The sequence below is a fragment of the Canis lupus genome, chromosome 1 (assembly GCF_003254725.2).
Source record: "Canis lupus dingo isolate Sandy chromosome 1, ASM325472v2, whole genome shotgun sequence".
In the NCBI taxonomy this organism is placed as follows: domain Eukaryota; kingdom Metazoa; phylum Chordata; class Mammalia; order Carnivora; family Canidae; genus Canis; species Canis lupus.
Window position 1 is genome coordinate 58,708,535 of NC_064243.1, and position 24,639 is coordinate 58,733,173.

Genomic DNA, 24,639 nt, shown 5'->3' on the forward strand with positions numbered 1-24,639 from the left:
TGCTCCTGTATCTGTTAATTTGTGTCTTCTCTCTGGTTGGATCCTAAGTCCTTTGAAAGAACTATGACTTATAGCCCTTTGATTTCCCTTTTTCCAGTGCTGCAAACAGGTAGACACTTTCTGAATGTTTACTCATGGTGGGTGGTGGTGATGGTGATGATGATGACAACAATGGTATTAGTGAGAAAGAAGATAAATGACATGAAGTCAATATCAGATGTACTTAGATTTTGAAGCAACTTAGAATTCAAGTATTCTTGATTTTTTTTAAAAATGCCCAGTTAGAAATACACTCAAGAATGTCATGGTTTTGAACTTATAAAATATGTACATTTTGATCATATTTCCTATGTACCCTAGAAGCCTGTTCAAACAGAAACTTATATGTAAACCATACTGAAATTCTAGTCATATTAACTTTCATATTAAATTTTATTGTTAGATATAAATCATAATTAAATATTGTGATAAGTACTCCTCCATAAATAAACATCCTTTTAACCTGTTGCTTGCCTGGTTTAGAACATATTTCCCTCTCTGTTTTTCTTTATAGTGCCTAGTATAGTGCTGCATACTTTGCAATCTCTGTAGTGGCTTCAAGGCTATTTCCATTTCAGTTTCCATGACTGTCCATTCTGGAAATATCCTCTTGGCAAATGAAAAACAAAGCCATCCTGAGAGTTTAGCTTTGGATGACCCTAGATATTTGACCTGTTGCGGGTTATGATTATCCCCCTAGAAACAAATAAGGATTTCCTACACTCAGTCATTTGTACAATCTTGAACAGAGGACTATTGTAACATTTGCCACATTTCCTATAAAAACAACTGAACCCAAATCTAATTTCTTATTGGGTCTTGAAAAATATGATTATTCTGTTGGGACTACTTCCTTAAGATTACTTAATCCCAACAATTTATAGGGCACCTAAAGATTGCACCACATAAGAAAGAAGGAAAAAATGAGGTCAATCCTTTGCTTACCCGAACATGGTCACCATCTTCCCTCTCACATCCGGTTCACTTCACTGGTCTCAGTACCGTTGATACAGGCTCTTTGTCTCCCACTGCTCTATTTTCACTTTTCCTCACAGTCCTAGATTTGGAATTTCTCCTTCCTCCTGACCTTCAACAGCATTTCCACCTCCCATCCTTTCTCCAATTACAATGCATATCTTCAACATTGATTCCATATCCCTGTTCTCATTTTCTTTTTCCCTAAGTGCTTTTGAGAAAGAAGATAATTGAGGTATGTCACTAAGAGATCACTATCTTCTGCTGACACTGAACATCTCCCCAAATGGATGAATGGGTAAAGTAATGTTCAGAATAAAGACAGGAAGATGTCGTGGAAGATCAGTAGAGGAGAGATAGAAGGTGGAGTTCATTTTGTAGAGTCTGATTGGTAGAGGTTGTTGAATTGCATTTAGAGCTCAATAAATATGGTATGGAGTATGGTGGAGACAGATTTTTTATTTATCTTTGTTTGTTTGTTTGTTTTATAAGGTTAATGCTTTTTGGGCAGCCCTGGTAGCTCAGCTGTTTAGTGCTGCCTTTAGCCCTAGGGACCCGGGATCGAGTCCCATGTCGGGCTCCCTGCATGGGGCCTGCTTCTCCCTCTGCCTGCGTCTCTGCCTCTCTCTCTCTCTCTCTGTCTCTCATGAATAAATAAATTAAATCTTAAAAAAAAAAGCATTAATCTTAAAAAAATTTTTTTTAAGATTTAATTTATTTATTCATGAGAAACATAGAGACAGAGGCAGAGACGCAGGCAGAGGGAGAAGCAGGCTCCATGAAAGGATCCCAATATGAGACTCGATCCTGGAACTCCAGGATCACACCCTGAGCTGAGGCAGATGCTTAACCGCGGAGCCACCCAAGTGTCCCTAATTTATCTTTGAAAGCTAGAGAAACACTAAAGCTGCCTCCAATTATCTGTCTCAGTAACGCATTTCCTTTCACTGAAAATAATGAGTAGAATGGGCCATTTATTTATTACAAATGAGTACTGTATTAGTCATGGTTCTCTAAAGAAAAGAACTAATAAGATATATATGGATACAGATAGACATAGACATAGATATGAATTTATTACAGGAACTGGCTCACAGGGTTATGGAAGCCAAGAATTCCCACAATCAATTTACTGTCCACAAGCTGAAAAACCAGGAAAGTCACTGGTGAAATTTAGTGTGAGTCCAGACGCCTGAGAATCAGATGTCCCATGGTCTAAGTCCTAGTCTGAGTCCAGAACCGGGGGAATAGATTTCTGAGGGCAGGAGAAGATGGATGTCTCAGCTCAAGCACAGAGGGAGCAAATTTGCTCTTCTTAGGCTTTTTTGTTCTGTTCAAGCCCTCAGTGGATTGGATGATGTCCATACACATAGGTGAAGGCTATCGTCTTTACTAAATCTACTGATTCAAATGCTCACCTCTTCTGGAGACACTCTCACAGACACATCCAAGAATGATATTTTACCGGCTATCTGGGCATCCCTTAGCCCAATCAAGTTGACACATAAAATTAACCATCATATGGAGCAAAAATCTATCCATTATTTGTGAAATCATCATTAAACCGAAGAAGCTGCAACTTGAGATGGCTATTCCCAATGTCAGCCACCCTGGTGTGACAATGAGTTGGCCCATCATAGAGGAGGGAAGGAACTTCTCTTCCTGAGACTATACTGCAATGGTGGAAGCTGTCTGGGTATGCTCTTTGGAAGAAGCATCTCCTCCACGCTGAAGCCTAATGGAAGTTTCCTTTAATACCTCTTGCTGGGATTTATCTGGTCTCAGGACCCTTGGAAGCAGACGTATAACAGCAGTGCCTGTTGTTCTTTCCTGGACGTCTGTTTACCCCCACCACAGCCCCGTCTTTGCTGGGCTGTGAGGACTAGAGAGTGCAAGCAGAGAGTCCCTGCTCACAGCAACAAGCATGGGGAAGCAGAGCAGCCTGAGGAAGCCAGACCCAACTTTGACTGCAGGACTTGTGGAGCTCAGAGAGCCAGGATTCAGGGGATTACATACCTTCTTCCTCCAGGATGTCCAGAAAACACTAGAGGTAAGTAAATTCAGTAGAGAAATGGGTTTCCTGTGGTCCATGCAATAGGACTTCCTTTCAAACTGGGTATTAAAGGAAGAAGGTTCTTGTTTCTTAGCTAATGAGATCTGGAGCTATATTAATTACACCTAATTGGGGAATATGGAGAGAAGGATTGGGGTCTCCTGTTTCTGACATCCTAGAGTATTTCCGATTATTCCAAGCAGCACCACAGCTGTTCCAAATATTTCTCAGGGAAAAAATTCAGAAATAAATTATTTTTAAAATATAATGTCATCTTGCAGCTATTAAGGGATGGCAGACTGACCAACTAGAGCGTACAACTCACCTGCCCAACTAAAGTGTACAACTTGTCCCATCTGAAAAATGAGTCCTCCCTGGACACAGTTGTCATCATCTGACTCTTCTGCCTCAAACAGCCAAAAACTGTTGGTCAATCCAGGATAATTTGCTTATCTCAAAATCCTTAATATCCGCAAAGATCCTTTTTCCATATAAGGTAACATTTACAGGTTACAGAGATTAGGGCATGATATCTTTAGGGGCCATTATTCATCCTATTCCAAGTCATAATTTCAACAATATTCTTAAATTAAATAAGTAAATATAAGAACAGTGGAAAAAGACAATGTTGAATAAACCTAAACAAATGAACAAATGAACTTCTCAATTCAACAATGGCCAGTTTACACACATACACAAACACAGACACATGAGTTTGTGTGTCAGCAAAAGTATTTCCTATTCCTTCTTCAGCTTCCCTATAGACTATCTTATTTATAGAAGAAACAAGACAGAATTAAAATACATAGACAGGGCACTTAATTGACACTGCCAACATGACAGAAAGGTTGGGTTCTATGCACAGATTTCTTTATAACTAAAGTATTTTGAAACTTCATCCAATAAAAATAGCATTTAAGGTTAATTTGTGTTAAAGAATGATTTGGACAAGTGCCAGAGATAAGGCTTGAATTTGCAAATGTTTCTACCAAATTATAATCGTACTCCACTACCTCCTAAAAGTCCACCAGGAATTAAGAAATAATGGGAGATATGATTATAATTCCCAACATTTTTATAACAATGAATAGTTTCCAAGGCTCTTGCTATACCTAATCCAACTTGATTCTCACCAAACCTGGTGAAACAGACACAGTGAATATTATTTCTCTCGGACTTCAGAGACACAGGTAGATTCAGAGAGTGAATGACTTGCTCAAGAAAACCTGACTAATAGTTTTGATAATGACTCAGAAAAAAATTTTTTTAAAAACCACAATGACTCGGGTGTCTTACTTTCGAGTCAACATACCTTCAGGTACACTAGCGTTAAATTCAAAATAGAAATGACAGTAGTAGATGTAATCCGTCTTTGAGAACTGTGTGACTTGACAGCTAAGAGAAAATTCTCTGCTGATAAGCTGTTTGTCTTGCTGGAACCTTGGCAGCTTTTCACTCCACCAATCTGCCTCTTCCACATTTGTCCAGGTCTACCTCTAAACTGGCCCTAAACTAAATCCAAATCTGGGGACATTCCTAACATACAAAAGTCTTGGCAGCAAGACCAGCAATCTGGTTTTTATCTTGGTAAGTTTAATGAGCATGGCTTAGAAACCAATTTTCAGTCATCCACATGATATCATTTATCGATCCAAAAATATATGTATGGCATCGCGTCAGATGTTGTGAAGAACCTCACTCAGAGAAGCACCCATCACCCACTCACTCATCCTTCCATCCATTTATTCACTTAATTGCTCATCTTCTGTGGCCAGGCACAGGAATCAAAGATGAACAAAATACGGTTTTCATTGAAACTCACAGTCTGAAGAGGAGAAGAGACATATTAACTAATATTAACTAATCAGTAAAATAAAATGCAGTAAATCCAACATCAGAGTTATATGAAGGGGTCAGGAAGGCATTCCCAGAGTCCTTCTGAAATGTACCTTTCAAAACAAATGGAGTCAGCAGGGGGAAGGAAGAGTAAGAGAGTGGCAGAGGGACACGTGAACAAAGGCCCAGCGCCCAGATGCAGCACGGTGCACATTAGCCGTGCTTCTGCATCACCAGGACCAACATCTCAAGTCCCATCTTTCAACCACCTGCCCTGCAGGCTACCAAGTGAGAGCCATAGTCACAGGGCAGACCTGGGCAAGGCCATTCTACTGGTAGCAGGGGCTACTCTGCAGAGTTTGTAGCGGATGAGCTGTGCGGGACCATACGTTGAGTTTGTAGCCCTGCTTTAAGTGAAGAGAAGGGAGGATTCCCTCTTGCAGCGCAGATCTGGAACTTCTCCTGCAAGTACTTGGGATCGTGAAGGGATTTAAGCCTGGCAGTGGTGAGATCGTATTTATATTCCAGACACGTCACCGTGGCAGGTTTGAGGAAGGTAATTTAAAGGACAGAAGACTGGAGGCAGGAAGATGAGGTAGGAGACCATGGCACAGAGATACAGGTGAGCGATGACCCCGGTCAGAAGCAGAGGTGAGGAGGAGGATGGCAATGCGAGGGGCGCCGTCAGTGAGGATCCAGTCGGAGCAGCAGAGGTTACCCTAGTCTCCGAAAGACAAGGAAACAACTACGGTGAATTGACTAAGTCGTGGTGAAAATGATGAAAAGCCCAAGAAAGGACAATAATGCGTCCAGGAGCTAGCAAAGCACACGTCACTGTCCTTCTAGACTGGAAGACAGAGGAAGAGGTAGTGTCACCAGAGCCAGAAGCTCAGCCACCTGCTGGGAGACTTGGGGAGTAAGCATCCTGGCTTCTCCGCCCCCCCCCCCCCCACCTTCCAGGCTTCCAGTGGCGCCTCCCATGGCCCCAACCTCCCAGTTGAAAGGGGAATATACTTCCCAGGGGAATAGAAGGCAAGTGGGCAATGGGGCTGGGGGACAAGGGTCATGAACATGGAGACATGGTCAGAACATGGAGACATGTTTAAGAAAACATGGTTTTCTTAAACTTTTCAGGGGCAAGTTGGCCTAAGTTGAAGACTGTAGGTCAAGTGTTGTACTGAGGGACCATAGGGGTGAGCGCTGAGTTTCCTGGTTGTGTCCTATAGGACCACATCAGGGAAAAAGAGTTGATCATCAGGTTTCCCCGGACGCGGCAATCCCAAGCCAGTCGCCTGTGCCCAGACAGCTCTCCCTTGAGAAGGGCTCCCTCGCCGGGACCTGCCAGGGGACCTGCCAGGGGACCTGCCACCCCGCAGAAACAGGCCTGGGCGGCGGCCCCACCGTCCCGCCGGCCGCGTGCAGCCAGACTCGCCCGATCCCCGCAAGGGCTCATACCCAAGACCTCGCTTGGGCTGGGCTTGGTGGCCCAGACGGAGGGGCCCAGGGAGGTCATTCGGGAGGGAGGGAGCAAGACCTCCTAAAGCCCAAGGTCTCCAAACGGGCCTCCGCAGCCCGGGTGTCCCCCTGGGCTCGGCCTCCCTCCCTTCGGGCTGGGCGGGGCGGCTGCCGGGGAGCAAGGGGGGGCCGAGGGCCGAGGGCCGGCCCGGGGGCGGGGCTCCAGCTGCCGGGCCGAGGCGCTCCGGGAGGGGCCGCGCGGGCCTGAGGCTCGGGGCAGCTCGGGGCGGAGGGCGGCGGGGGGCGGGCCCGGGGCTCCGGGCAGCCCAGGTGACGGCGCTCGGGGCGGCGCGGCGCGGGGACCGGGAGGTGCACAGAGGCGGGGCCTCGGCGGGGCGGCCGGGGGGGGCGGGGGGGGCTCCGGCAGGCTCGGGGGCCTCCGCGCCTTCGTCCCGCCCGCGCCCGCCGCCGCGCAGCGAGCCGAGCAACGACGCCCCGGCGCACGCGTGGGGGGCGCGGCCGCAGGCAGGGGCTTCGGGGAGCCGCGGGGGGCCGCGGGGGGGGGGCCGCGGGGGGGGCCGCGGGGCTGAGCCGGGAGCTGAGCCCGGAGCGGGCGGCGCCGGCGGGAGCTGGTCCTGGGGAGGGCGCACGGGAAGGAAGGTGGTAAATTGAGTTTAAGAGAAAGAGAGAGAGAGAGGAAAGAGAAAAGAAAGAAAGAGAAAAGACAGACGAAAGAGAGAAGAGAGAAAAGAAAGAAAAAGAGACGAAAGAAAAAGAAGAAAGAGAAAGGAAGGAAAAGAAAAGAAGAAAGAAAAAGAAAGAGAAAGAGAAAGAGAAAGAGAGGAAGGAAGGAAGAAAAGGAAGAAAGAAATTCCTCTAGGATGATACAAAAAAAAAAAGAAAAGGAAAGGGAGAGCGGCCTGGGCACCTGGGGGGGGGGGGGGCACGCGTTCCGTGAACGCGGCTTCCCTGGGCTCGGGCGTGGCGCGCGCGCGTGGGCCCTGGAGGGGAGCCTGGGACCGCGGGGAAGCGCGGGGGTCGCCTGCGGGGCCCGGTTCCGGCCCGCGGGGGCGACCCTCGGCCTTTCTAGCACCGAACAGCGTCCCAGGCGGGAGGAGGGCCCCGGTGCCGGGAGGGAAGGAGCGGAGGAGGCTGCAGGCTGACCCCCCCAGCCCCCCAGGCCCAGCCCCCCAGCCCCCCAGCCGCTCACCTCACCGCCGCACCGCGCCTCTCTAAGGAAGGCAGCGTTGATCTTATTTATTGGGGAGAGAGCGAGCATGAGCAGGGAGGAAGAGGCAGAGAGGCGGGGAGCCCAATGCGGGACTCGATCCCAGGACTTTGGGATCACGGCCTGAGCCGAAGGCAGATGCTCAACCGACTGAGCCCCACCCCCACCCCCACCCCCACCCCCACCCCCCTGCGCCCCGGGGCCCGACAGGGCCGATTTTATTTATTTATTATTTATTAAGGTTTATTATTCATGAGAGACACAGAGAGAGAGGCAGAGACACAGGCAGAGGGAGAAGCAGGCTCCCTTGCGGGGAGCCCAATGCGGGACTCGATCCCGGGACCCCAGATCACACCCCGGGCCGAAGGCCGCGCTAAACCGCTGCGCCACCCAGGGATCCCCTAGGGACTGATTTTAAAGAATGAAGTGAGAGTCTGTTCACCGACTGCACCTCCCTGGCGGCAGGTCCAGCGGAGAGGCCTCTGGCTCCTGGCTCCTCCCCAGGGTGCTCCCGGCTGCGCCCACAGGCCCGAGGCCCCGGGAAGGCGCCACCCTTCCTGGCTTCCCGGGGACGGGGACAGAGGCAGCAGCGGGTGTTCCCGGCGTGTCCGGTCCATGAGCTCCCCGAGTTCCCCAGGACACGGTTACAAAGCTCTTTCCTTCCTGATAGAGCCGTCCAAACAGCCTGGGTCCTCGGGATGGAGCTGGCATCCGCACACCTGGGGCTGCAAGCCAGGTCCTGACGCCCTAAAGGCCTAAAGGAACGTGACAAGATCTCTAAAGGGCATACAGAAGGGAAAAGCTAGGGGGGTGTGCATGTGTATTTCTATATATTTGTATATATTTGTATACAATTATACATGTATATATATTTGTATATATATATTTGTATATGTATATTTTGTATATATTTGTATATATTTGCATATATCAGTATCACACATACGTATACACGCATGCATATATGCTCCAACATATGTGTATATGTATATACACATGTATATTATATGTAAATAGATGTGGGGGGGTTGTATGCTGGTATATGCAGATATATAAATTGATTCACTCACACACCTAAATAATAAATGTGCACTAGGAAAGTCAAACAATAATTGATTCCATTCATATACTCACTCACCTGTATTAAACAGCATAGAAAATAGCAGTTTGGATTTTTTAAAAAATTACTTCTAACGTAGTTTGTTTGTGGTTACAAAACAACCAGATGGAAAGCAGTCTGGGAAGAAATCTGTTTCATCACTGTGAGTGAACAAACACAATTAGAATGCTAAAAACATTAAATCTCATGAAACTGAACAGAACAGGGACTTTTTTTTTTGAATGGCAATCAGATGAATTATAGCCACCTAAGCTCAGTAATCTCCTGAGACTCAATATTCCTTACAGCATCAGCAGCAGGCAAAAGAAACAGAGCTGGCTAATTTGAAATCAATCATTAATATTCATTTTTTATCTTGCTACAGCTGTAGCGACTGTGGTCTGTCGTCTTTACTTTCCATGTGGCAATCCGTTTCCTTTGAAGAAAGCAGGATTGGCAAGTTTCCCTTACTCGCTTGCTCATTCATTCATTTTCTTCTTAAAAGAAAAAAAAAAAATCCCCAGAGTGCTTTTCTTTTTTTTTTTATTTATTTATGATAGTCACAGAGAGAGAGAGAGAGAGGCAGAGACACAGGCAGAGGGAGAAGCAGGCTCCACGCACCAGGAGCCGGACGTGGGATTCGATCCCGGGTCTCCAGGATGGCGCCCTGGGCCAAAGGCAGGCGCCAAACCGCTGCGCCACCCAGGGATCCCCCCAGAGTGCTTTTCAAGTGACTTTTGAGCAACCTGAGCTGAAACTGGTAGACATCTACTCGTCATTACTGTACAATTTTTTTCTTTTTTAAGCCATGTGAGTATTTTAAGCACACTTTTAAATTGATTATATTGCAAGTACTAGGAGTTTTTAAAAAGTAAAACCATAGAATAATTCTTGCCATCCATTTCAACAGAAGTCTAGAATTAATGCACATAGAACACTGAGCAAAAATGTTCTTTACTTTCTTAACCAAATCGTATTTTTACCATCAGGTTTACTTTTAATAAGTATATTTTTATTTCAAAAGGTAGGAAAAAAAATCTAGTATCCTACCCTACTTATATAATCATATTAAATATCTGAATTTTTCAAAAAAAATCTGAATTTTTCATATCTTTTTTCATTCACGAAGATTGTTGCGAATTGTTATCGAGCTATATTAATAATGCTTTACTTTGCTTTATCGAGTTAATATTGGCTCTCTGATATTTATGTCACTATATAGTATTTCTTTTTATAAGTATGGTAAAATATGCATGACATAAAGTTTACCATTTTGAGATGTACAGTTCACTAGGGTTATCACATTCACACTGCTGCGCACAGTTTCCCGAGCTCTTTATCTTGCAAAACTGGGGCTCTGTGCATCAACCAACAGTGCCCTATTCCTCCCCCCTATTCCTCTCCAGCCCCTGAGAACCACCTTCTCCTTTCTGTCTGCGTACACGTAACTACTCTCAGTACCTCGTGTAAATGGAATTATTCAGTACATGTCTTTCTGTGACGGGCTTATTTCACTCAGCATAATGTCTTTCAGGTTCATCCACGTTGTTTCAGAATTCCCTACTTTTTTATGTATATACTAAATTTTGTTTATCCATTCACTGTTTTTTGTTGTTGTTTTGTTTTGTTTTTTTTTTTTATCCATTCACTGTTGATGGATATGGGTTGCTTCCACCCTTGTGAGTGAGTAATGAGTTGTCAACAACTCATTGGCCGTTGTGAGTAATGCTGCTGTCAACATGGGTGTACAGATACCTCTTCAAGACCCTGGTTTGGGTATATAACCAGAAGTGGAATTGCCAGACCATATGGTAATTCTATTTTTAGTTTTCTTAGTGTACATTTCCATCAACAGTGTACCGGGTTCCAGCTTCTCCATATCTTCACCAACACTTGTTATTTTCTCAATTTTTTTTTCCTAGTAGCCACTCTATTGGTTGCCAAGTAGAGTGTATAGTATCTTTCATCAAAAAAAAAAAAAAAAAAAGTATCCGTCATCAGCATTTTTGATGACTATATAATATGCTGTCTGGTATATATACATAATTTACTTAACCATAACCCTTTTGTTAAATATTTAGGTTGTTTCCGTTTTTTTCCCCCTACTAGAAATAATATTCTGGCAAAAATCTTCAGATACTTTCCCCATATTTTAGATTGTCTCCTCTGGGTTGATTCCCAGAATTAGACTAACTGGTTCACACTGAATAAATCTTTATTGTTATTGATACATTTTACATTTTACTTTAATAATTTTTCCTGTTAGGCATTGGTTAGCATTGAAAGAATTTGCAGGATTACGTGGGAGCCTTCCAAGTGGTTTCTTTTCTTTCTTTCTTTCACCTATGCCCCAAACAACATGTCACATACAAGTGATCTGCCTAAAGCAGTATTTTATGTTTTTCCTGACACTCGCCAGAATTTCTCTTTTAAAACACAAAGTTTGGGGTGCCTATGTGGCTTGGTCGGTTAAGCGTCTGCCTCTGGTTCAGGTCATGATCCTGGGGTCCCAGGATGGAGTCCCATGTTGGGCTCCCTACTCAGCAGGGGAATCTGCTTCTCTCTCCTCTTCTGCTCCTGCTTGTGCTCTCTCACTCTCATTCTCTCTCTCTCTCTCAAATAAATAAATAAATCTTTAAAACAAACAAAAGAAAGGCTCTTGCTCTTTTATTTCTCTTGGTAGCACCTTGTTATGGTCTTTGTTTCCAGAAAATTGTTTTGTCATTACGTTACTGCTTCATTCAGGGTCCTATAGCCACATTGGGCTCTCCTTATTTCCATCCCTGTGAATTCCTAGCACACTGCTGTTAACTCTGACACTCTCTTAGCACGTACTCAGCCCTATGGCCAGAAACAGCTCCAGAAAGCATAACTGAAGAGTGATATCACAGAGTGGAGTCTTCGTGGGTGGGTGCTAACATTTTTAATCAGCTTTCAGAGGGTTTTTTGGCACTAAGAATTGCCAATCATGGGATTTGGACCTGTATTCAACACCAAGATTTATTGCTCTAATGTCAACCTTCTCCATCACCTCAAACCTTCAGTAGTCTGCTATGTCTTTACAGCCTGCATGACAGTGTTGAGGGAACATACAAGAAATAGTAAAGGGGACCATAAGGGAAGGAGGGGAAACTGAGTGGGAAAAAATTAGAGAGGAAGACAAACCATGAGCGACTCCTGACTCTGGAAAACAAAGGGTTGCAGGAGGGGAGATGGGTGCGGGGAGGGCATAACTGAGTGATGGGCATTAAGGGCTGGGGCACTTGATATGATGAGCACTGAGTGTTATACTGTAGGTTGGCAAGCTGAATTAAAATAAAAAAATAAAAAGTAAAAAATAAAAAGAGCGTGGCATCCACATGCATCTCTCAGCTGATGACAATGCAGAAGTAGCACCATTGTGCCAAGCGGCACGGTGATCTTGGTGCTCTAGGCAGTGCAGCAGCAGGGTCACCAAGAGCCGTAGGAAGAGTGGGCGTGGCAAGAGAAGCCCCCGTGCTGTAGAGCGGCTCGGGAGCAGAGATGCAGACAGACATGCCTCCCAGCATGCCTCGGGGGTGGGCACAGAGCTGGCCCACGGGCCATGTATGGACGTGTCCCTCCAATGGAGCCCGACTGCCTATGTGATTAAGTCCAAATTCTTCAGCCTCAGACTCATAAACTGGTGCCAGACCCCCTTCCCCCACCATTTTCTTCTACTCACCCCCCTTACCCTCACTGTTCTCCGGTCCAGCAGTTTCTTTCCAGGCTCCGTCCACTGAACGTGCAGGGATTACACTTCTCCTTTTCTTGGTCATTAGTTCCTCTGAATTGTCATCTTCGCTGGGCTTTCCCAGAACCACTCAGACCCACACAGGGTCACCCACACCTTCCTGGGTACTCCTATTGCACCCTCTTACCCTGATTCTAGAACTGCCCATGCTGACCTCTGATCCTTCCCTTTTGTCTGCCTCCTGGGCCAGCCCACAGAGCTCACTGACACCAGGAAGTCTTTCTCCTATGGCAGCCTCGTGCCTGACCTGTGGGGGTGCCCAGTGTCCTGATGACTAAATAAATGAATGCAGGGGCACTTTTTTGCTAATGTTTGTCTGGCTGGCTCAGAAGGTGCAATTCCTTCTGAAGTCAGCGGATTAATAGGTGGCAAGACTTGCTGTTTTAGGGAAGAAGGCAATGACGTAAGAGAAGTTCCAATGAGACACTAAAAGGAAGTGGAAGGTCCACTCAGTGCAGCCCAATGGAGAGAGAGGGAAGGAGAGAAAGTTGGAAGTCCAGAAACCAAACACTTGGCTGAGTGTGTTCTGACTTTCCTTCAAACAAAATTCCAGAGAAGTTGCTCCTGCTACGTGTGGGGAAACAGAAAGCAGAGGGATCTTGTGCCCCACTGCCCCATGAGAACTCTGGAAGGAGACACACAGGGTGGCCCCACGCAAACAGGCACCTTGATGCTCCTGAGGGCCGCTCCCCCTCTGTAGCTGAAAGGTAACTGCCACGATGATCGCAGAAGAAACGGTGAGGCTGCTTCTGCACAGAGGCCATGGCATGGACAACATAAGCCAAAGGCCAATGCAGAACTCGGCTAAGACACAGAGGAGCCCACAGCAGCGGCAAGAGCAGAGGTGAGGCCCAGTCTGCAGGGGAAGACCACCAGGCCCTGCCAAGCCAAGAGAGCAGGCCACAGATCACCGGCCTCAGGCTTCAGCTGATGGGAACTCCCATCTGGCCAGTTAAATCTATACCCTAATTGCTTTTAATGATTTAACTTTTTTTTTTTAACATATCAATACTGCATTTTTAGATTTCTTCCCCAATCCCTGCTCTTTCCAAGGCAGTGACTATGATCAGATATGGACACGACTTTGTGGGTTGGAAGAGGGCCTCGGTCCCACAGACAGATCTCTCGGGGCTTCTAGAGTCACAAAAGTCCTCCAAGTGTCCCCCTGGTCACAGGGCTCTGCTGCTGTGTACAGCTGAAGCCTGAGGCCGGTGATCTGTGGCCTGCTCTCTTGGCTTGGCAGGGCCTGGTGGTCTTCCCCTGCAGACTGGGCCTCACCTCTGCTCTTGCCGCTGCTGTGGGCTCCTCTGTGTCTTAGCCGAGTTCTGCATTGGCCTTTGGCTTATGTTGTCCTCATCTTTATCCAAAGAAGCGAGAGCCCGGGAGGAGGATTGGCCCAGCCACACAGAGGACTATAGTCGGGGCGGGGGCGGGGGTGGGTGGCGGGGGATGTATGGCTGTTGGCTGAATGGATTCTTCAACTCTACTGTCAATGACAAAGTAAATAAAAGAGAAGGAATCAGATAAACCTATCTAGTGAAAAAGCCACCCCGCGGTGGAACAGGGCTGGAGTTCTGGGGACCTCTGTGCCTTTTTGTCCAGTAATACGCCTCTTGCTTATCCATCACGCCTTCCTCCTCTGTGACATGTGTGCTTCCTCAAAGCACCGTGAGGAGAAGAAACCAAGGGACTTGAACGCGGCCTCGGGGTTTAACAGTCAATCAGCTGCCGCTGCTGCCCCAGTCAGGTATAATCTGCCTCGTGGCTGCCTCTTGCTGATACCTGCAGGAGCTCTGTATGTGCACGTGTGTGTGTGAGGGTGTGCACGCACGTTTAGGTACGTGTGTACACATGCCACTTGTATCCATCTGTGGGCTGGAGGGGGGCCTCAGGGAGCCAAAGCCCAACATTCACGGTTTACAATGAAGGGACGGAGGGCTTGCCACCCCCCACCCCACCACCCACCTTGATGTGAGTAGACATGGGTTGAACAGGCCTCTGGACTCTGATGCCATGAAATCTCTGGTCAGACCTGCAGGCTCTGCTTCCCGGCTCAGACCTTTGGCTCTTCTGGCCTCTCCGGCAAGACCTCCGGATTGATGCCAAAACCCAAGTGTAGACCCTTTCAGTCCTCTGCTCTATGTGGCTTCTCTGCCTGACTTCTGAGTCTGGCTCTGATAGACCTTGCAATCCGTGCGGGAACTCCAGCATCGGCCTCTGTAGAGTTAAGGAAGGACACTGGCTACTTCCTTTTCCTCCAAAGCCCCTTAGCTGCTCGCCTGGTCATTGGTGACTTCCCTCTGCCCAACCCACCCACCTCCACCCTACCAGACGAGCGCAGCTTCCCCTGCACCTCTCTGGCCGTGATTGTCCCTGGGTGACCCTGGCCCAGAAAGTGCATTCCCACACATTACTTTTATTCTTGCAACACTCTGAAAATTCACATGGGGATATATTTTGTCATAGCTGGTTACCACATGTAACCATATTGTTAGGTCTCATGAAGGGGTTAGCACACACCAAGTCATTTAATCCTTCAAGTGACCTAAGATATTGCTGTTTTAGTAGTGGGAGAACTGATGTTTAGGAGGGTTGAGAGTTTTGCACAAAGCCACAGTTGCAAATTCCACAATTGAAATCCAAATTTGGACCTCTCTCTGCTGAGTTCCAAGGCCTATATGCTTAGCCCCACACCAGGCGGCCTCCTCGTGAAGAGGAGGAGTCTTCACCCTAAAGATGTTCCTCTGTCTCTGAACCTACTTCCCAATGATTTCCAGACAAGATCTCTAGACTCTTCTGAAGCTTCATTACACAGCTCATGCCAATGCACAACTTGGTTTTCTTTCTTCCCTTTACCTACCCGTCATGGTCTAAGGACAATTTTTTAAAAGATTTTTATTATTTATTTGAGAGACAGAGTGAGCCTGAAAGAGAGGCATGAGCAAGGAGGAGAGGTAGAGGGAGAAGCAGACTCCCCACTGAGGAGGGAGCCCCATGCAGGACTCGATCCTGGGACCCTGGGATCATGACTTGAGCTGAAGGCAGACGTTTAACTGACTGAGCCACCCAGGTGCCCTAAGGACAATTTCTTAAATGGTAAAATTATGTCTCTCATGTCATTATAAAATAAACACAAGAACTGCCGAAATGCAGAAATGAATTTAACTTGCCTGCAAAACTGGTCAAGATCTGCAGGGCAATAATCAATTGCACCTGACACTGTTCATTTGCATTTTTACAAACAACAGTCATTTGCATTTTTATCATTTTCTACAATGTAGAGTGCAAATTATCTCAAAGATAACGAAAGGTGGACATAGAAGAGTGTGCTATATAGGACACTCGGCAGTTATTTGCACCGATTTCAAGGGCTTTTGCATTTTTATGACATCCTGAACATAATATTTTATTATATGACTATATCATAACGTAATTACTCTACACACACACACACACACACACACACACACACACACACCACAGATTGGTCTAGATTCCAGTTGTGGAGAAACATTTTCTCTCCAGAATGAACAGAGTAGAAGCACCTGGTCTTGCAGCCTTCCTTAAGTGGCATCTCTAAGAGGTAAGTATTCCACAACCAACTATGTATTATTCCAGAAAACTTCCCCCAATATCACAGGTTATCAACATTTTTCAAAACAGTACCGGGCACAGATCGCACTGGGATACTCACCTCCTGTCTTTCATGGTATCGGTGCTCACGTGGCCGTCAATCCTAGGACAGACACAGGGATAGGAAGTTTTGAAGACCTAATTAAATATTTTGACTAGAACTCTTGTCTTTGCTTTGACAGAAGAACATCCTTGCATGAAACAAACATTTACCAAAAATACTCCTCAAGGAGGATATGGTTCTGTCTCTCAGCTGCAGCGCTCTGACTTCTTCCTTCCCCAACCACCTGTTTCCCGTCTCGAGCACTTAGGCTCTTGGGTCACCAGCAGTGGCCGCTCACCGAGCCGGGGCAGAGCTGCTGCAAGGACAAGCCCGAGCCCCGACACACAGCCGTCCAGGGGTGCTTTGGCCTCCAAGATGCGGGGTGCTCCAGGGTCTAAAGTCATCTTCTTGCCTCCCGAGGAAAGTAGAGTTGGAGATGAGAATGCATATGCAAGTACCTTATTTGGGAGGTGCAGGGAATATTGCAGAGGAATAGGGCAGGGAATAGAGGGGCGGGTGGGCAATAAAGGATGTGCGGTTAAGCCACCATCGCCATCGCAGTGGGTGATGGAAACTTCGTCTTGCAGGGAAACTGGAGGAAATGGTGCAAAACAGAAACCCAGATGGAGCCAACCCCAGGGGCCAGGGACCTGGGGTGGTGTTTATCTATCAAGTCCTGTGAGCCAGTGATTGAAGGCTGTTGCTGAGAGGTGCTTCCGTCCTGGTAATTGTACCTGCTACAGATTCTGCAAATAGGAGTGGATCCGGGCAGCTGGAGTCAGCAGGGCCACTGGACGGGCGGGGAGGTGAGGATGGGAGATGCCTCGGTTTCCCCTGCCCCTCACCGCAGCTGAGAGACGCCTTCCCTCCAGTGCTCAGCCTTAATATGCCTCAGCTGCTTTCTTGCTCTTTCTCGCTATACCATGTGTCCTAGCTTTAATTCCAGGAGGGAGATTCAGAGAATCGGATTGATACCCTCCCCTTCCTCTATGGTCCTTGGTGCAGGGCTTATCGCTTGGGATCAGCTCACAGGTGGCAGGTCAGCCCCTGCACCGGCTGTCCTAGGACAGGACGCCCAGACTCGTGTCTGCATGGGGCGGACAAGTACACAGAGCTGAGCTCCTCCTCCTGGGGAGGAGTGGAGGGCCGTGAGCAGGTCAGCTTCCTGACCCCCGTCCAGCAGGCATCGTGCACACTGGGTGCTGACACTCAGGTGGCAGAGCTCTGCCTTTGTCGGCCTCACGCTAACCTTGGCCTCACTGGGAGGAGAAGACGAGGCTTGAAGGCATTAGAATCCCAAAGCTGAAGCTGTGCTTTGCCATCTTTACGTTTCCCTGCAGAACTGAGTGTGTTCCTTTGGCCCATCCTGATTCAAAACTTAACACTCTGCCTCTCACCGTTCCCATCTTCTCATTTGACTGTTTTCATGAAGGAGAGCCTGACGTATGTGCAGTAGGGTTTCACTGTATCAAGAGCTGCCGTAATTATTCATTTCCAGCGGCACATAGCATTTAACTCTGGGGACACTGTATTCGAATGGAACCCCTCACTACTCTCCTTATGCTCCCCGAGAGGCCTCACTCTCCCAGTTACACTCTTCTCACCACTTTTTCCTTAAAGTGTTCAGCTCTCTGTGCAACTTATTTTTTGTTGCTTTGTATTATTATTATTATTATTATTATTATTATTAAAGATTTTATTTACTTATTCATGAGAGACACAAAGAGGCAGAGACACAGGCAAAGGGAGAAGCAGGCTCTCAGTGCAGGACTCAATCCCAGGACCCTGGGATCATGGCCTGAGCCAAAGGCAGATCCTCAATCACTGAGCCACCCATGTGCCCCCTCCTTTTTTTAACTATTAATTATTGACTCCCCACATAAGCCTCATAAGGACAGTTGCCAGAATGAAGTGTTCAAATTAGTATTTGTTGACTGAATTTATCATTAAAGTAAGGACCTTAAGGGTTATTTTTGTTTTGGTTTGGTGTTTTGGGGCTGTTTTTTTTGTTGTTGTTGTAGTTGTTCCTTGTTTTTTTTTCTAGAAAAGGGTGTGGGGTATTAGTTTGTGACCCAGTGGCATCTGTGGTTTGGTCCCTAATGTAACAAGGACACATACTGGGCTAGCAACTGGCTGGGGGCAGTGTGGAATCATCAGATCGAACTGAAGTTGTGGCCTGGGCCTCATCAGCGCGGCTCAGACCAGCAAAGTCTGGCCCTGGAGATGGGAAGCCTGTGAGGAACCATTAGGTAGCTAGTGGGGTAGGGGCAAGTGAGCTGGGCAGTGAGCAACATGAAAACATCTGGCAGCCACCAGGGCGAAGGGCAGAGGATAACCTGCTCAGACCTGCCTCTTGGATGAACAGAGCGGGTCCTGCCACGAACCAGCTCTGGGCGAGAAGAATTCCGAGTGAGGGAGGGAATTCACAGCAGCCACATCGCTGACAGCAGCCACCCCACCGCAGCCCACGCTGGGCATGCCAAAGCCCTCGGGCGGCCAAAACCAACAGCTGCGAGAAAATGATTCTTCAGGAGATCTCTAATAGGCTGTCCTTCTGCGGATGCTTATAGAGGCTGGCACTCACTGTGAGCGCCAAGAGTCAGTGCTTCGACTTCTTGTCTGTGTTCTGGTCTTCCTTTCACTTCTGATTTTGGAAATTTACACTGGGTACGAAATTTCTAAAAATTTTTAAGTAAGTAAAATTAGGTAAACTTAACATCACTATTTTCTCTCCTGACTGTCCTGTATCCAAATAGCAGAACCAACACACATGGGAGGAGAACACTAAATGGCACCCAACCTTTACGTCATTCGTGAAAGCGATCCTTTGGAGAAACTGAATAAATGAGGACAACTTGCTGTAGGACACACACCAATAAGGCTTGAGACTGCTGTCAATGGGCTAAGCAGCTTTCAGATCAAGGGCAATGTGGGCAGAGGCTGATTATCTCCAAGTGTGTGAACGGTATGACATTGAGTTTCAGAAAAGCAGGGCAATCAATTGCTGGTTAAGCTTAGAACTCGTAAAAACCACATACTTGCTGGCATTGTCCTATGTCGCTGAATATGTGGAGAAGAAATAGATTTCTGTGGTACATTAGAAAAAAAGTTTTGTTAGAAACTCCATTGTAAATGGAGTTGTTAGATTGTAAGAGAGAAGGCGTTTGCAAGAGGAGAAAAATCCAGATGTTCAAGGCTCTGGGTCAGGGTGTGCAGAATGTGTCACATTAACATGTTTACTGTTAAAAGTAAGTCTCAAGGGCACATTATTCAAAGAAAAGTAACAGCCAAGAATTTCCTAAAACTATCAAGAATGTTCTCTCTCTTTAGTAAGTGCACACCTATAAATTCCCCTTGTTCATTTTCAATGCACATTATTCTTTTTAACTCAAATTGATAATAATGATATATTCTGAAATAATGTTCTTTAAGTTAAATGCAGAGCCTCAAAACAAGCAGACTGTTATTCAATCTCAGTAAGCCCTGAGGTTTCTAACCATGTTTCCAGATTCGCTGCCAAGAAAAGAGATTGCTCCTAAAACCACATGGAGGTGATGGCTGCTCCAAACTCCCTAACCTCAGAGCCTTCTCAGCTCCAAAGGCATCAATTCCATTTCATTGCATTTCAGCCCTTCCTCCGGATGGCCACACCTGTTCTGAACACTCACATCTCCAAGTCTGACCACAGCTCTCTGCCCTGCACATTCTTCTAGTCAGTCATTGCCGTATCTGCTCTATATCCCTCATTAGGAAGTCCCTGCATCCAGCAGTGTACTAACAGCCTACTCTGTGCAAAGCATTGTTCTTGCAAGACATCAGTACAAGGCGGACAAGAATCCCTGGCGGGTAGGGTATCCCGGGGTAGATAAGAAACAAGAGCTATAACAATAAGTAACGTGTTAGGTGAGAAGGTGATACATGCTCTGGAAAAATAGGGCACACTAAGAGGGATCAAGGAATGAGGGTCGTGGGGTGGTGGGAAGGGGCCGCAATCATCTTGCACCAGCTCCTGAGAGCTGATGTGGCTTCTCTTCCCCACTGCCACGTTCAGCAACATCAATTCAGTGACATCACAGTGGTAACTTGAAATTGCTGAACATCTGCACCATGAAAACTTGCAAATGACACACAGTGCAGCTTCTCTTTTCCCAGAAAAGCACCTGAGAAACATTTACCAGCATTTCACTGGTGTGATTTTAAATCAAACATTGACATTTGAGCACCGACATGAATTAGATGAGGGAATCAGGCTTGTGGGATCTAGAACATTCAAGGCCATGGGACAAACTGTAGCAAAGCCCTGAACTAAGGAGCAAGACAAGTATGGTAGGAATAACAAGAAATACAGTGAAACTGAAAACAGAGGGAGTGGTAAAATGAGCTCAGTTCAGTAACTTGAGAGGAGATCGTGGAGGGTGTTGTGGGTCACTGGAGGTACTTTAGCTTTTACTCTGAGTGTTGGAAAGCTCTTGGAGGTTTTAGCATAGAGGAATGTCAGGATCTAATACACTTTTTTTTTTAATTGGAGTTCAATTTTCTAATATACTTTCAAAGGACCACTTTGATTACTATGTTGAGAATAGATTGAGGTGGGGGGAGATGATGTGAAGGTAAAAGCAAGACAATGTATTCTAGTATTCTATTCTATTGCGTGAGAGAAATATGATGGCTCAGAGTACCGTAATGGAAGTAGTGAGAAATGATTGGCCTCTAGATATGTTTCTTTTCTTTTCTTTTCTTTTCTTTTCTTTTTTTTTTTCTTCTAGATATAGAAGCACCTACAGGATGCTTGGATGTATAGTATTAGAGATAGGAGTAAAGGTTGACACCAAAACATCTGGTTTGAACAGATGGAATGATGGAGTTGACATCAGCTGAGAAGTGGAAGACTCTAAACAGAACAGATGCAAGAGTAGGGAAGGGAGAGATAATCAGAAATTCTGTCCTGGACAGAATTAGCTTAACATATCTATTATGTTGAGTAAAAGGTGAATGTATGAATCTGTATTTCAAGAAAGAGTCTGGCTGGGAGGTAGACATTTGAGTGGCATAAATAGATGGAGGTTGAAGTCTTGAGACAGGATGGCAATGCCAAGGAGTGAGTATGGTTAGTGAAGAGAAAAGGAAGAAGGATTCAACTTTAGGATATTCTGAGGTTAACAGGTCAGGGAGGAGAGAAGGGCCAGCAAAGGAGAGGGAGGAAGGGGATCGGCCAGAGAGGTAGGAGAAAAGCCAAAGGAGAGAATGCGAGAAGAGAAATTTAAGACAGTAAGTGTAGGAGACTCTTTCAAGGGCATCTGCTGCAACGTAGAGTAGAGAAATGGGGCAGTAGCTGGCAGTAGGATTGAGGTCAAGAATAGGCTTTGTTTTGTTTTCTTTAAAGATGAGAGAAATAACAGCAAGTTTGTATGGTGATGGGAAAGGGCCAGTAGAGAGAAATTTCAGTAGAGGGGAACTTTAGTCCCTCAACCTCTGAGGCTGGTTTCATTTCCCTCCTTGCTTCATTTCCCTCTTTAGCCAGCCTGGTCCCATGACTGGCTACTTCTATTATGTCTTTACCAGCCCGCTAGAATGCCTCCCTTTTGTTACTCCTTCCTTCCCAACCCCACCATTTTCTTTCTTCTCTAGAACTCTTGGGTTGCCAGTTGGCTTTACTACAATAGATTCATGCTACTAACCTCGGTTGAAACTACAGAGCTGTCCAAGTGTTCTTTTATTCTTATGTTCTTTCATGGTTTATTTCTTAGCAAATGACCAAGTGTTTATTCCAATTAAAAAAAATACTCTTAATCAGCATTCATTCAACACACAGTTATTGAGCAACAACTGCACTGCAGACACCAGGGGCCTGACACCCCACCGCCCACTGCTCCTTGGTCTCTCAGCCGCTGACCTTTACTCCACTTCACTGAAATGACTGATGGGAATTTCTTCACTCTTCTCCCTTATAGTCTCGTTTTTAAAGACATCTTTCCCATCATTATTTATAAAAGATAGTTTCCTTGCTGTTCTGAAAGATTAACTCTTTTGCTTGGGCCTTGATTCTATTACCTCTTCTATTTAATAGTTTTAGTTTAATAATTTAATGTCCTACCAATGACTCTTACTATGTTTTATCCCTCCCCGATTGCAGTCCCCTTCCTTCCAGAGGTAACAACTATACTGACTTTTGAACTAATCAGTCTTCTGCTTTTCCTTATGATTTTTTCATTTATATAAAATATATACGGGGATGCCTGGGTGGCTCAGCGGTGAGCACCTGCTCCTGGCTCAAGGCAAGATCCATGGTCTCAGGATCAAGTCCCATATCAGGCTCCCTGCCTGGAGCCTGCTTCTCCCTCTGCCTACATCTCTGCCTTTCTCTGTGTCTTTCATGAATAAATAAATAATAATCTTTAATATATACATTCATACACACATACATATAAGGTAAATATATGCATAGGTGTATATATATATATATTTTTTTTTTTTTAAAGAGTAGGGTGTTCACTTTTGACAACCTGCAGTCCTCCTTTGTGCTTTAAGTAAAATGTAAGCCTAGCTATAGGGAGAAGACAATTTTGCTACTACTAGAGAGTCTCTCAATTGTAGTCTGGCTTCAGCTTCTCCATCAGGACAGGTCATGAGTGAGTCCTGGAAACATAGAGTTGGAGTAGGAAAATGGTGAGGGGTGGGGTGCTCTGCGTTTCATCTCTAAGCTTGCCATGGCTCGTCTTCACATTAGTCTTCCTAAAGCTTTGACCACATTACTCTCTTTTAATTTCATCTTTAATTTCTCCTGTGGTCTCCAGAATAAAATTTTAAACTATGTAAAATAAACAGTGTTACAGGCTCTCAATTACCTTTAAAGCAGCATTTTCCACTGTTCTTCTTTTTGCTCCTTAGTCAAATTAAACGACTATAGCTATTCCACCGAATCTGTAGGATTTCTAGGAGACAATCAGAAGACAACCTGGTTCTTTTCCCTCCCGTTCCTCCTACTCTGAAGCACTCATCACTGTTCTCAATGAAGTTTCAGGCAGCTCACTCATGGATAATGAAAAGTTCTGTGGTCACTAGGAGTCCTAATAATAGCCTCATTCCAGTAAACTGTTGAGTCATACATCATAGTCAGAACTCCGAATCTCGCTCAAAGCCTCTCTTCCTCAACTTAAGCTGCACTGCTCTGATGCTGTAGGGAAAGAGGGCATGATTGGCTTCTTCATCTTTTACTATATCTGAGCTTCTGACCATGCCTCTTTGTCCTCTGCTCCTGGGACTAACCCTTGATCCTCACAGAAGGTGACAGAGAGGCAAGGGTAGGAGAAGGAGAGTTTCTGTCTTGACTGGCACCAGGGGACCTGGTAGTGGGTTACTCCAGGTGGCATAGGTTTAAAGCTGATATTTCTGTTGGAGTGTATTTGTGGATCTATGGAGGCTCCACCTGGAATATATCCCTGATTTCTCCTGGGACAGGGGGATGACTTTCCTTCCATTCAATATACTCCTTCAGTCCCCGGACCTGGGAATCTACTCCTTCTGTTAGGGTCACAGCCTCCTCTAAGCAAGGCCTTTGGGCATGCTGACTCTCTCTCCATTGTGGCCATCTCTAGCCCATGGAAAAACACTCAGGTGCCCTTTGTCCCCACAATCTCCATTACCTATGCAATTATCCATTTACAGATTCTTGACTTTAGGATTTTCCAGTCATGGGTCCAGTAGCAGCCTCCTGTCCTCATAGAATCCAATGGACATAGGTCCACATCTCTGAGTAGCATCCTTAAACTTTCCTTTTAATTGGCTCAAGAGGAAGAAAAGATTTCCAAAGAGGGGGAAGACTGCCATAGTACTCCCACAACCTTCTCCAAAGAAATTATCTGTCAGATTTCTAATCTCTTGCCAACAATAATCTTTTGTATGTAAATTATAGCTTTTGTACATCTTCCAATTGTGGAAGGTGCCAAGAGATGTGAAACTGGTTTTTGCCAACCTCCTTTTAAAGTTCTATGAAGAGGGGTGCCTGGGTGGCTCAGTGGTTGAGCGTCTGCCTTTGGCTCAGGTCATGATCCCGGGGTCCTAGGACTGAGTCCCATGTCAAACTCCTCGCAGCGAGCCTGCTTCTTCCTCTGCCTGTTTCTCTGCCTCTCTCTGTGTGTCTCTCATGAATAAATAAATAAATAAAATCTTTAAAAAAATAAAAAATAATGTCCTATGAAGGTAGTTTAGAAATTTAACTTTGAACAAACAAGTATATGCCATCAATTCCTTTGATTCTAATTTTGGGGGCTGCAGCTAAACTGAGAATTAACTTGTTATAGGATATTTATTTTCTTCTAGAAAGCTCTAGGTTTTTCTCTAGGTTTTTCTTTCTGGGCCCCACTCATGTCATTTCTTCCATCCAGAATGTCCATATCTCCAATGTCATCTATAAGGCTCAGCTCAAAGATGACCCCCTGCACAGAGTTATCCCAGATTCCCACAGCTACAAGTGATCTCTCTCTTCCTTGTACCATTTTTACCCCTC

General features: G+C 45.8%; 1 long non-coding RNA gene across 4 annotated transcripts; it reads right to left on the reverse strand.

The window, feature by feature from the left end:
* Nucleotides 1-4,978: 4,978 nt before the first annotated feature.
* On the reverse strand, nt 4,979-23,176 carry LOC112644482 (uncharacterized). 4 transcript variants are annotated; one of them, XR_003126406.3, is made up of 5 exons: nt 22,979-23,176; nt 16,152-16,193; nt 14,423-14,674; nt 8,725-8,846; nt 4,979-5,627 (listed from the first exon to the last, which is right to left on the reverse strand). It is a non-coding gene; the product is annotated as an uncharacterized LOC112644482 (long non-coding RNA). The 4 variants fall into 4 exon arrangements; XR_003126404.3 differs by having other exon boundaries at nt 4,982-5,622; nt 22,979-23,175; XR_003126405.3 differs by lacking the exon at nt 8,725-8,846 and having other exon boundaries at nt 4,985-5,627; nt 22,979-23,174.
* Nucleotides 23,177-24,639: the final 1,463 nt, after the last annotated feature.